The sequence below is a fragment of the Eretmochelys imbricata genome, chromosome 8 (genome assembly GCF_965152235.1).
Source record: "Eretmochelys imbricata isolate rEreImb1 chromosome 8, rEreImb1.hap1, whole genome shotgun sequence".
In the NCBI taxonomy this organism is placed as follows: domain Eukaryota; kingdom Metazoa; phylum Chordata; order Testudines; family Cheloniidae; genus Eretmochelys; species Eretmochelys imbricata.
The window spans coordinates 45199153-45210657 of record NC_135579.1 but is presented as its reverse complement, the minus strand read 5'-3'; the positions used below and the strand labels follow the sequence as shown (position 1 = coordinate 45210657).

General features: G+C 44.7%; 1 long non-coding RNA gene across 1 annotated transcript; it reads right to left on the bottom strand.

Annotated features, from left to right (window-relative positions):
• Nucleotides 1-3749: 3749 nt before the first annotated feature.
• LOC144268946 (uncharacterized) lies at nucleotides 3750-7476 on the bottom strand. The gene is made up of 3 exons (XR_013346868.1): nucleotides 7055-7476; nucleotides 6114-6150; nucleotides 3750-4817 (listed from the first exon to the last, which is right to left on the bottom strand). It is a non-coding gene; the product is annotated as an uncharacterized LOC144268946 (long non-coding RNA).
• Between the last annotated feature and the right edge of the window lie 4029 nt (nucleotides 7477-11505).

Sequence of the window (11505 nt, the reverse complement as noted above, 5' to 3'; positions counted from 1 at the left end):
GGCCCTTGAAAACCACAAACACATCCACGGTGATTGGTAACAGTTTCTAGTAGAAAAGGAAATGACTTTTTAAAGAGCAAAGGCCATGTAAAGGGAAGATTAGAAATAGCTGGCTAATCACCTCTACACAGAGCAAAAGCCCCTTTCTATTTTATTCTATTCTATACAGGTTCTTGTACTTCAGTGCACCTCACTGTAGTATTTGGGCATTTCCAGTCATGCATTAAGTAATGTGATTAACATCTCCTCTGTTAAGAGATCTGTGCCCTGGAATGACTGACAGTACAACAGCAGATTAATTCAGAAGCTAATTTCAGGAACAATAGGAACAGATCAGGCTGCCATCAGTTTGCCCCTCTCAGACTCTGTACTGTAGTCACTTGGGGGAAGGGGGTAGAGGGTACAACCTCTGATTATTAGTATTACTTATTATTCTTTATATTACCATAGTGCCTTGGAGGTCCTCCCAACTGAGATTGTGCTAGGTGCTGTACAAACACAGAGTGAGAGACATTTCCTGCCCTGCAGCACTTAAAGTTGAAACAGACAAGGAAGATAAAGAGTGCTGTCCAAAGTCACCGAGAAGTCCATGGTAGAGGCAGCAACAAATCCAGATCTCCTCCATCCGAACCCAGTGCCTTAATCGCAACCCCATCTTTCATCTCTCAGTCATAACTGCCACCCAACTACAGGGCTCCTGCCGGACTCTAAGACAGCTGAGCTATACAGCTGGGGTCAATCTGTAAACCAAGGTCATTGTGGGAACTGTGATGGAAGAAGCTGATGCTGATTGAAAATAGCAGTCCAGTCAACAGATATTGCTTGGTTGACTGTATCCTGGAAAGCAGTGGCTCGGGAAAGGAGTTGGGGTAACGGTAGATAACCAGCTGACCATACACTACCAGTGCATTGCTATGGCTAAGAGGTCTATGGTGACTGATGGATGCATAAGCAAGAGACTATCAAGTAGGAGTTGGGAGCTGATATTACCTCTATATACAGGGCTGGCGAGATTGTTTCTGAATCTCTTCTGATTTGCCAACATCCTTTCTGAAGTGCGGACACCAGAACTGGACACAGTGTTCCAGTAACCATCTACAAGAGTGATGCAAGGTCTGGAAGTCCGCTGTACCCTGAGGGACACAAGAGGCACAAGCTATTTGTTTCCAAAGAGATAGTTAAGAGGTGACTTGATCATGGTCTGGAAGTACCTGCATTGGGAGATGATTTCTAATCATACAGGGATCTTTAATTTTGCAGACAAAGGCCTAACAAGAGCCAGTGGTTGGAATCTGGAGGTAGCTAAAGATTGGATGTGTCTTTTCTACAAAATATACTCTAGCTCAATCGCAAGAACGGGGCTTGGTGCCGGAATTACTGAGTGACATTCTCTGGCCTGTGCAATGCGGGAGGTTAGATTAGAGGACCCTTTGGGTCTTAAAGTTTATGAATCTATGAATTATTTGGGCGCAAATTCACATACAGGCCTGTGCACGTTTGTTGATGCCTAGTTCACACAAATCCGCCCGTGTGTGCAGGCTGCAGCTGTGCCCACAAATATTGGTAGGAAACTTTGGTTTGCACACACTTGGGGAGCCAAGTTGGTGAAAAAGCGTGTCTCCCCCCCAAGGTGTGGCCCTGTCTGAAAACATACAGCAGAATGTATATTCTCCCCAGCATTGCTCCACCCAGGACCATTCATCTCTAATCCCCCCTTTCCCCCAACAAAGTGAAATGCAAGCCAACAGGTGACAGAGGAATGTTTTATTATTTCTCAGTAATGGAAACACATTCTCACTTGGCCCAAGAACTGAGGAAGGAGACAAGATGAGATATGGTGCTCAGGTGGCTACTAGGCTGGCAGCAGACTCCAGGCATAGTGCAACTGGTACAGTATCTGTGAGGTGAAAGAACGAGGGAAGCCATGATGCCCCTCTGCCCTGACCCTCAGCAGCCTCTGCTATAAATCCTGAGAGATGAGGAGTGCAGCAGCCTCCCTGGGGGTTCCACTGGGGCACTTGTCTGGACAGCAGGAGGACTGAAGGGGGTTCTGAGAGTAGGAGACTCCTCACAGCTCAATGGGGCATGAAGGTCTCCCCGCTCAGGTAACAAATGAAAGGTCTCCCTGGGGACTGAATGACTGTCTAGCTAGCTGGCTGGCAGAGGTTAGAGCAGCTGAACCTGCCAGAGACTTGTGCAGGAGAAAGGTCCTCCTGCTTTGCTAGTGTATGTACTGGCCTAGTGCTTACTAGTCAGTGTCACTGGTAGGACAAAGGTGGTGAGAACTGCATTGTAAACCCAAGCTGAATAAACTGACTCTTCTACACATGAACCTGCCCTGAGGATTTGGATTTGGTTAGCACCCTGTAGTGGCTGGGAGCTTTAGCAGTTCATAGAGCCATATGGCCTTTCATGATGGGAAGAGGGACAGAAAGCCTCACCTGGAGGGAGGAAGGTTTGCAGGAGATGGTCAGTGGAGGTGAGGATTGACTGAGGCTGAGTCAGTTCTACATTCACTGCAGTGCCTGTGTGCAGCATATACAACACATCCCATACAAAAGCAATGGTAGGCAGATGTTATGGTTGCACAGCTAAGCACTCCAGTCAGTTGTATAAGCAACCATAACTCTACCCCCTAACCCACCTGTATTACAATGCCTCCTCTAATTAAAAGTTCACATACTATTTCTCAGGTGATGCAATATATCCTATGTTTTTTTCTACAAACCTAGTTACATGTTACCTACTCATAATATTTGCATCATTTTTTTTTATATTTACACTACTTATTTGTCATTCCAAGTCCCCTAAAATGTAGCAAAGCTTTTCAATGCCATTTAATGATTTGGAGGCCCTGTTCCCAGTACACTTATTGGGAAATCTGGTCCAGCTCCATTAGGCAGCTTTAAAAACCCAGCCTCTATCTTCATTGACGTAGGGGTTTTACAAGGTGTAGTCCTTTCTTCCTACAGAATGTATTTTAGTAGTTTTGTCAGCATCTATATACTATCTTTTCAACCAGCAACCCAAACTTCCATTCAGGGGATGAAATTAACTTAGCTGCAAATTTAATTAGCATATATAGATATATATACACACACACACCCTAGTTCATTTTTACTTTTGCTCCATATTGCTATATTTACATTGGGTAAGTTCCATCTAGTATATACTTTTCATGCAAATGAATTACACGAACTCTTTTGTCTGGCGTACACAAAGCACTAGAAGATGTTACAAATGTGTATCTAAAGTTGAAGAAAATGTGTATGATATGCAGTATTATTTGAGAAATAATATGAGATCAGATGTTTAAAGACTTTATTGTTATAGGTATACATGCAAGAGAGCTGGGTTCAGGTTATGCATGCAACACTAACTGTGGCATTCCCTGATATATCAGTGATTAGCCAGAGAGTCTTAACATTCTCTTAACAGTTGTTGCTTAAATTGAATTTCCTGGGGCTGTTTTTTTTTTTTTGTTTGTTTTGTTTTTTTTTAATTAAGATGAAAGATTGGGGAGAAGGCGCTCCACTTGCCAGGACTTCAAAGTTCTCCTGGCTTGCAACTAAGGCAATAGCATGTGTTCATTCCATAGCTGGAAATATTTGACTAGACTCCACAAGAATGCCCTGCCCTGCTTGACACCTTAGGAAATCTGCAGGAGCACAGCTGCCAACTTTTCCTGGTGCCGGTGGGTGCTCGCACACCCCCAGCCCCGCCCCCGACTCCACCCCTGCCCTGCCCCCATTCCAACACCTTGCACAAACACTGCCAGCATTTTAATTTGTCTCTTTTTTTTTTAAAAGCCATTCCTAACGGTCTCTCACTGGTCCATTCCAGCCTTTTTCTCTCACTTCCAAACACTCGTATTTTTTCATTTCCTGAGTCTTTCAGAGCACATTTATCTGGATCACCGCAGGGGATGCGTTGCCTGCCATCTCTTCATCTTTTCCTTCACAACGAGGCAAAGATTGCGTGCTGGGTCCCTGGAGTCTTCAACTTGCCCAGGTGGCTTCAAGACAAACCAGGTCCCTTCTTGATTGAAGTGACTGTTTTCAGCAAATGTACACAGAATTTCAATTATATACAAATATTATCAAATAAATAGAGAATCCAGGATTCCTCTGACTCTGAGGCAAGCACTGGTAATTTTCAGTGGGGTCCTCTTCATTCTTCTTGAGGGCACTGTACATTTCTCCCATTTCAGCTAACAAATAAGCTGTGGTGAGCCCCAAAGAGAGGAACAGGACATGTGCTGTATAAAGACCATTTGCACATTGGCTTGTTTGCACTAGCCATGAGAACTCTCTCACTCAGACATACCACAAGCCCCTGAGAGGTGAGGCCAGGGTAGGTTTTTTTGCACATGTACAGCCTATTGGACATAACCCTCCCATGAGTTTAGGTGCTGGGTTCCAATTCCCAGTTTTATTTGATCGCAGGGGCATTACTTTACATTTTATCCATGTCGTCTACGCAGTATGAGCGAGGAGTCAGTAAGAAGAGGCCCAGTGTCAAATCTTTGTAGTTGGCATCTATGTAGGCCTCCAAGTAGACTTCATCCTTATACCGCATCTCGGACACTGTCACCGAATCTACTACCTCCTCTGTGACCTTCACACGCAAGATGGACTCCTGGGACCGCTTGTACACCTTAAGGCTCAGTGAGACATTCTTCTGGCCCATTACCTTGATAGCTCCCTTCAGGGAGACCAGGTAGAAGCCATCACAGTAGATCGGGATGGAGAGGTTACTGACGTTCATGGTGCCCCGATTCCAAGAGATATTGATGCGTTTCTCCTTGGGGACGTAATCTGGAGTGGAAGAAGCAAACAGAAACCCATGAAGATATGAGTCCTTCAAACCCTCTTGGAAGAGGATGATTTTATGTGTCTTGGGCATAGGAAGAAACAAAGAGAGTGGAGAAATCTCAAAGGAAAGAGGGAGAACTAGAAATGGGGTGGAATGAAGAGAGATGCAGAGAGGGAGGGAGGAAGGTCTAGGGCAGCGGCCCCCCCGTTTTGCTCTGTGGCACACAGACTGCTGGTTCAGCACTGGCTCTTCTTGTTTCCACATGAGAGGAACAGAACTGATGAAGGGGAAAGATGAAATGAAGAGCCTGAGAATGGGAGGGAAGCAATGGGAGAGGACCACAAGATGCTCTGGGTTTGAGTCTCAGTAACATGATGGGCCTTTTCTTGCTCTGGTAGTGGTAAAGGAGCCTTCCACAGGGGTGTAAAATGGCCTCAGTGGGAATGAGAATCTTAGCATCTCTCTGTGAAGGTGGGGTTCACACTGTGAAAATGTAGTAGCAGCAGTGAATATGGATATTACAGTAACATCCAGAGGGCTGTGTCGGGATTGGGGCCGCAATGTGTAGGGCCCTGTACAAGCCTTGCCCTGATGTTCAAAAATCCCTGGTCTAGAGAGAGCAAAAGTGACAGGGAGAGCTAGAGAGAGCAGAAGAGCGAGGAGGAGCGCTGGAAAGGGTGCGGATGAATGCATATTTGAAGGACCAGGGAATGTAAAGCAGAGGAGCGCAAACCCCCAATCCAAGGAAACTACTTCATTTGCATCTTCATTTGCATAAATATTTAAAAGGCTTATAAAGGCACACAGCTTTATTGTCTGTTGTTTCTCTCCTCTGAGGATTGGCATTGCTTGCTGTTGGGATTCTAGTCCTGGAGTTCACCATTAAAGACCTGCCCCTGGACCATCATTCCACCGCTGTCAATGGAAAGACTCCCATTGACATCAGTGGGCTTTAGATCAGGCCCTGCGCTGCCCTGGAGAGGAAAACCCAGGGCAGCAGTTCAGGATACTTACACGCTGCACTCAGCACAGAGCATCCCACCATCTAAAGCTGTGTCTTACCTGTGCCAGATGGGTGATAGGAAGCAAGGAGACTGAGTCTATGGGCACTTACCACTTATGTGGTAACATGAGGAAGAGCCGGTGAAAAATGTCATTTATTTCCCACACACATTTTCTTCAATTTATTTTTCTTGAAATTTCCCACCATTGTATTTCTTTCCAGGGAGAGCGATGTTTCAATGAAACAGTGAAATAGAAACTTGAAAAAAAATCAGTTATAATAAACAAATACACACCTGTGGCTGCAACTTCGATCCACTGGGATTTTGGAGTCTAAAAAGCAACAAAACAAAAAATCAGATTAATAACCTCTACAAATACAGGAAGAACTTTCTAGCTCTCCATGCAGATGTGTAGTGAGGGGGGAAAGAGCTTTTTGCAGTGTTGTTTAGGGCAAGTCTCATGACATTTGGTGTTTCTCTTAAACCCCAGCTCCTGGAATCCTGTGATTACATGAGAATCTTAGCTTTCATGTTTTTTTAATAAAAAAATTAAGTTTCTAGCTCTCCAGGATGCAGGGGACATTCCCACCAGTGGCCAAGGAAGCCTGACCAGTCAGGTTGGGAGCTGTCCAGGACCCCAGCCGAGCCCCTCTCGATGCTCCTGCTACCATGCAATGGGATGGAGTGCATGCTGACCCTTTCTGCAGCAGATGTAAGCAGCTCTGGGCATTGCAGTCCCAGGCATTGTGCCTCTCCTTGGCTTCTGGCTCATAGCTGGATCTGCTTGGGAGTTTTCTGGATAGAACCAGATTTAATTACGCTAATAAGGCCGAGCCCTCATTGAGCACTGTTTCGTCAGTGGAGTTGAAAGTGCTTTACAAAGGAGGTCAGCATCATTCTCCCAATTTTACAGATGGGGAAACTGAGGCACAGAGCAGGGAAGTGACTCGGGCCAGCAAGCCAGTGGCAGAGCCAGAAATAGAACCAAGGTCTCCTCTGTCCCAGGCCAGTGCTCTGTCTGCTAGACTACACTTCCCCCTGCACTGGGAGTATTTGCAAAAATGTGAGCATACTCTCTCCTTCCCCAGGCCCAAGTGTTTCCACCCACAGCCCCACTGGAGCAGAGAGGCTGGGGTACTGGGGAAACAACAAGCTCTTCCTGCCAAGAGCACCTGGGTTTGGTGCAGTGCCTGAAAACTTTGTTCATTCAGCTCCCCTTCCACACACACACAAACCTCAGCACAGCAGGAGGCCAGCGGGCCTCATAGCTCAGCCAGGACTAAACAGGCCATTTCACCCAAGTGGAGTTCAGCTGGGGAGAGGGCCAGCGGGGAGCTGTGTTTGAAAACCACTGGCAGTGCCAGCTCTTGTTTCTGGTGTAACCGGGACCTGCAGGCCCTTGTCTCCAGCTGTGGAGGGAACAGCTCCATTCTTGCTAAAAGGCCTGATAACCGCTGATTACCCATTTCCCCACTGTGGCCCAGGCTCCCGCCTGGTCCCAGCGCTATCCTGTAATCCGGGCCAGCGCGGGGGAGCCTTGTTTTCCTGCTGCTCTGGTGATGCTGCACCCAGCGGAGTCTGCAGCTGCGATCTAGAAAGCAGCAGCGCCTTGGCACATGCAAATACAACTGGTGCTTGCTGGTTTCATCATCCGGCGGAGCAGTGGGTGTGAGTGTGAGTCTCTTTTGCTTTCAGTTTCATTTCCTGGTCCTTCGCTCCCTGTGCCTCTTTCCTCCCAGGCACCGCCTCCTCGCTCTTGTTCGCCCTCTTTCCCATTGTGGGACAGCCCCTTGCTTGAACAGCTGTATCCCAGGGCATGGTGGGCTGCCTGCAGAGAGCTGGAGTACCGGACGCTGCTGTTTGTGAGGGCAGGGAACACACAGAAGTTTGACGTCTGCTCTTAGGAGCGTTTGCTTTTAAAATGTGGCCCCCAATCGTCTGACTATCACTCATGCAAATCTCTTCAGTGTGGGAGTAAAGACTGCAGGATGTCCTCCTTGAATTGTAATTTTTAAGACTATACATTTGATTCTGATCCAAACCTCACTGAAGACAATGAGCCACGGTTTGGGATCTTTCAACTATTGTAATTTAAAAAGCATTTAGTTAATCTTTTAAAAGGACATTGTAGGTTAAAAATAATAAAGTAAAAAAAAAAAAAAAAAAAGTCTGTCCTTGTAATATTACTGCAGCTATGGATTACTACAGTGCAAAACATGTTAAAAGTTCAAATTTATTTTTAGCTATTTGTGCTATTTGTTTGCTTTTGATAAGTCTTTCAGTCAAGACAGTTTCATGTTGATTCCTAGTCAATTTCACTTTCATCTCTGATGGGCAGGTTCTATAGACTGTAATTTCAAATGATAACCTTGTGATAGGGTTTTTTTTAAGTAGCCTATAGAATAGTGAATTATTATTCCTGGTATGGCATTCCATAAGATGGTTAAAAAAGAAGCAGCATGCCAACCCCAACATCCAAAAATCATGAGATTGGCTGAAAATTATTAGATTTTTTAAAAAGAATTAATTTTTATTTTCTTTCTGTTTTTCAGCTTTTAGGGATCATATTTTCAAGCTTTTCTCCACAATCCTGAGAGCTAGAAACTTATTTTAAAAAAAAGAAAGAAAGCTGGACTACTCACATGATCACCTGACTCCAGCAGCTAGGGCTTTAAGAAAATTATCAAGTATCATGAAACTCATGCTAAAATAATGAATTGGCAACTATCAGATAGTTTCTATTAAATTATATGGGCCAGATCCTCAGCTAGTGTAAATTGGCATAGCTCCATAATCTTCAATGGCACTACATCACTTTACACCCACTGAGGTGCTGGTCATAAAGGTTTTTAGAGCTCTTTCTATGGATGTCGGTTCCATTCCTATCTATCCCCATTGGTTTCATCCTTACTAAATTCTGTAGGATATTTCAGTTGGGGAGGTTTCCCACACACTGATGAAATGTTGCAAATTTCAGACATTGTAGAGGACTGTTTAAATCCAAATAAATCCAAACAAAAAGCTGTTTACATCAGAATTTTAAATAATAATTTTTAAATCCTTTGAAACATTCCTCGTTATTGGAGCTGGTCAGACTATGCATTGTAAAGAAATTATGTGATGAATTTAGCCCTTTCTCCTATTCACAGGTCATTTGGGACTCAATGGATGTATCTGTGACCCTGCATTTGCCAAATGGCTTGGCTGAACAATTTTTAACCTCTGAGGGGCTTGCAAACTATTCCTCATTTGCTATTTGTTACTTGTGGCCTGCGAGTCATCACCTCGGTCGCATGGTGGTTCTGCTCCCTGACTGGATCACTGAAACTTTTGTAGAAGGGAGCATAACAAATACATGTGGTGATAGTAAATAATGAATCATGAGCAGCAAAGAGCTTTATTGCCATGAGTATGTTCGTATGAGGGAGAATTCACCCCATGCTCAGGGCAGAACAAGGCCCGTGCACTGTCTCACTACATTGTTGCCATCCTCCCTTGTGTTTTATCACCAGGAGGAGCCACTTTATACTGCAATTGGGAGCCTCCTGGGCTGCGGTCGTTGTGGGGATGGAACTATGCAGGGGAGGAAAGTTACCTAATTGCCTCAGTGCCTGTGGGATTGGGTACTAGTTTTAGACGGGAGGCAGAGAATGAGGTTAACAGGCAGTGGGGTGAAGCTAGACAAGGACTCCAGTGAGAAGATCACAGAGTCTTGACCTTGGACCACAGAAGTCAAGGAGAGTTTTGTCTCTGGCTTCATTGGCAGGAGTATCAAGCTCTTAGGGTGTGAGCCAGCAGGGGCCTGAGCACTCTGGCCTCAGACCTGCAAAGGACTTAAACATATGCTTGACTTCAAGTGTGTGAGTTGAGTACTCCCATTGAGTTCAAGTGGGGTTTGGAACATGCCCATATGGCATGTGCACATCTTGATGGTCCAATAAAAAGTTCAGATAGATCTATAATTTATAATAATTGACTTGGGCATTGCAGAACAAGTGACTCAAACTCATTGTTAATACAGTAGCATACCAATAAGACAGGCAAAACATCAGTATTATACAATATCATTTGGGATCTGCACTCCAAATCTCAGACCCATCTTTGATCTTAACCACAGGGGACCCAAATCTGCAGTCTCCTCGCAGCCACAAGTACTGGGAGTTTTGCTTGGATAAAAAATGTAGGGCCAGGCTCAGGGGTGTGGTTTTTTTTTCACTTTACCCTTTCCTTGGCTTTTCTATGACAGGAATGAGCTGACCAGACGGAGGATGCACTGCGCAAACTCATTGATTTGTATGCATCTGATTGATTCATTCTGATTTGTTATAGGAACAAATCATTCTGCTCACTCCAGGCACTTGGACAAAGAATTTAATACACAAGAAACTACACGACTAAAATTTCAATTTGAACTCCATGCCTGTGACAAAACCAAAGGGATCAACGTGGGGGAGGGATTGCTTCCTATAGCTTTGTGTACGGTCAGCTTGTATGCTGCAGCACAACTCTCGGAGACATGAAGATGTCTGTTGATCCAACCTGGGGAGTTCGGGTGTGACACTGGCACCCTCTAGTGTTACTTAATACCAGTCTCTCTTTGTTCCAAGTCTAAGGGCCCAATCCCACAAACACTTAAGTACCTGCATAATTTTACTTGCATGAGTCGCCCCATTGACTTCAATGGGACTACTCACATGAGCAGTTACACATTTAAGGATTGGGCCCCAAATGTATTAGTTTAAAGGGTTTCACTCAGTTGCTGATGTAGACTGAAATGTGACAGGCTGCTTTCAGCTCGGGCGCTATATTATTTTAATTCTACCTTATTTTATGTTTTACAAACTATGTGGGACATTAATATTTTACACCTGCACAGCCACATTCATCTCAGGCTCTGAAAGCACATTACAAACGTTAATTACCCAACATAAAATTCTGGGAGGTTGGGGCATGGGGATCCATGGGCCCATTTATAGAATCTGTAGCGATGCAATCAATAAATCAGGAGAGGCTAGCAGTTCCTGACCCATTCTTTCTCTGTTTGCCCAGTATGACTGTGTACAGAAAAGGATTTAAGGAGGCAGCACTCCATAACTATTGACACCCAGTCGGATCACTGAAGGAACCTTGAGAGGTTGCTGTGTTACTAATGTACCTCAGTTAAAGAATTCGATGCAGTATTCACACAATCATTTAAGCCTGTTTAGAGTCCCCTAAATATCTCTTTCTATGAGACGCTATGTATGCAGATTCCCATGGATCTTTTATTGTTTATTGTTTATTGTATTCATGGAGTAGCATTGCATGGCAGGTGTCCCTCTAGGAATGAAGTGTGTATCACACAAGGCAAACCCAGCGAGCAAAATCATAAATACATTGATTTTAAAGTAAGCAGGAACCATTATGATCATCTAATCTGCCGTCCTACATAAAACAAGCCATAGAACCATCCATCCCCCACTGATTCCTGCACCCAGCCCGATAACATGTGGTCGAGCTAGAGTGAGAGCTAATTAGAACTAGATAACACCATTTCATCACAGAATCATGGCTATTCTGTAACTCTGTCCTGTTCCTGGCTATGCTGAGCCTGTGGGTAATACCTCTACTTACTGTACCTACACCTCCCTCAGGATTGATATACATTAGCAAAAGAGTGCTGCAACAAACCTTCATGAGAAGGCTT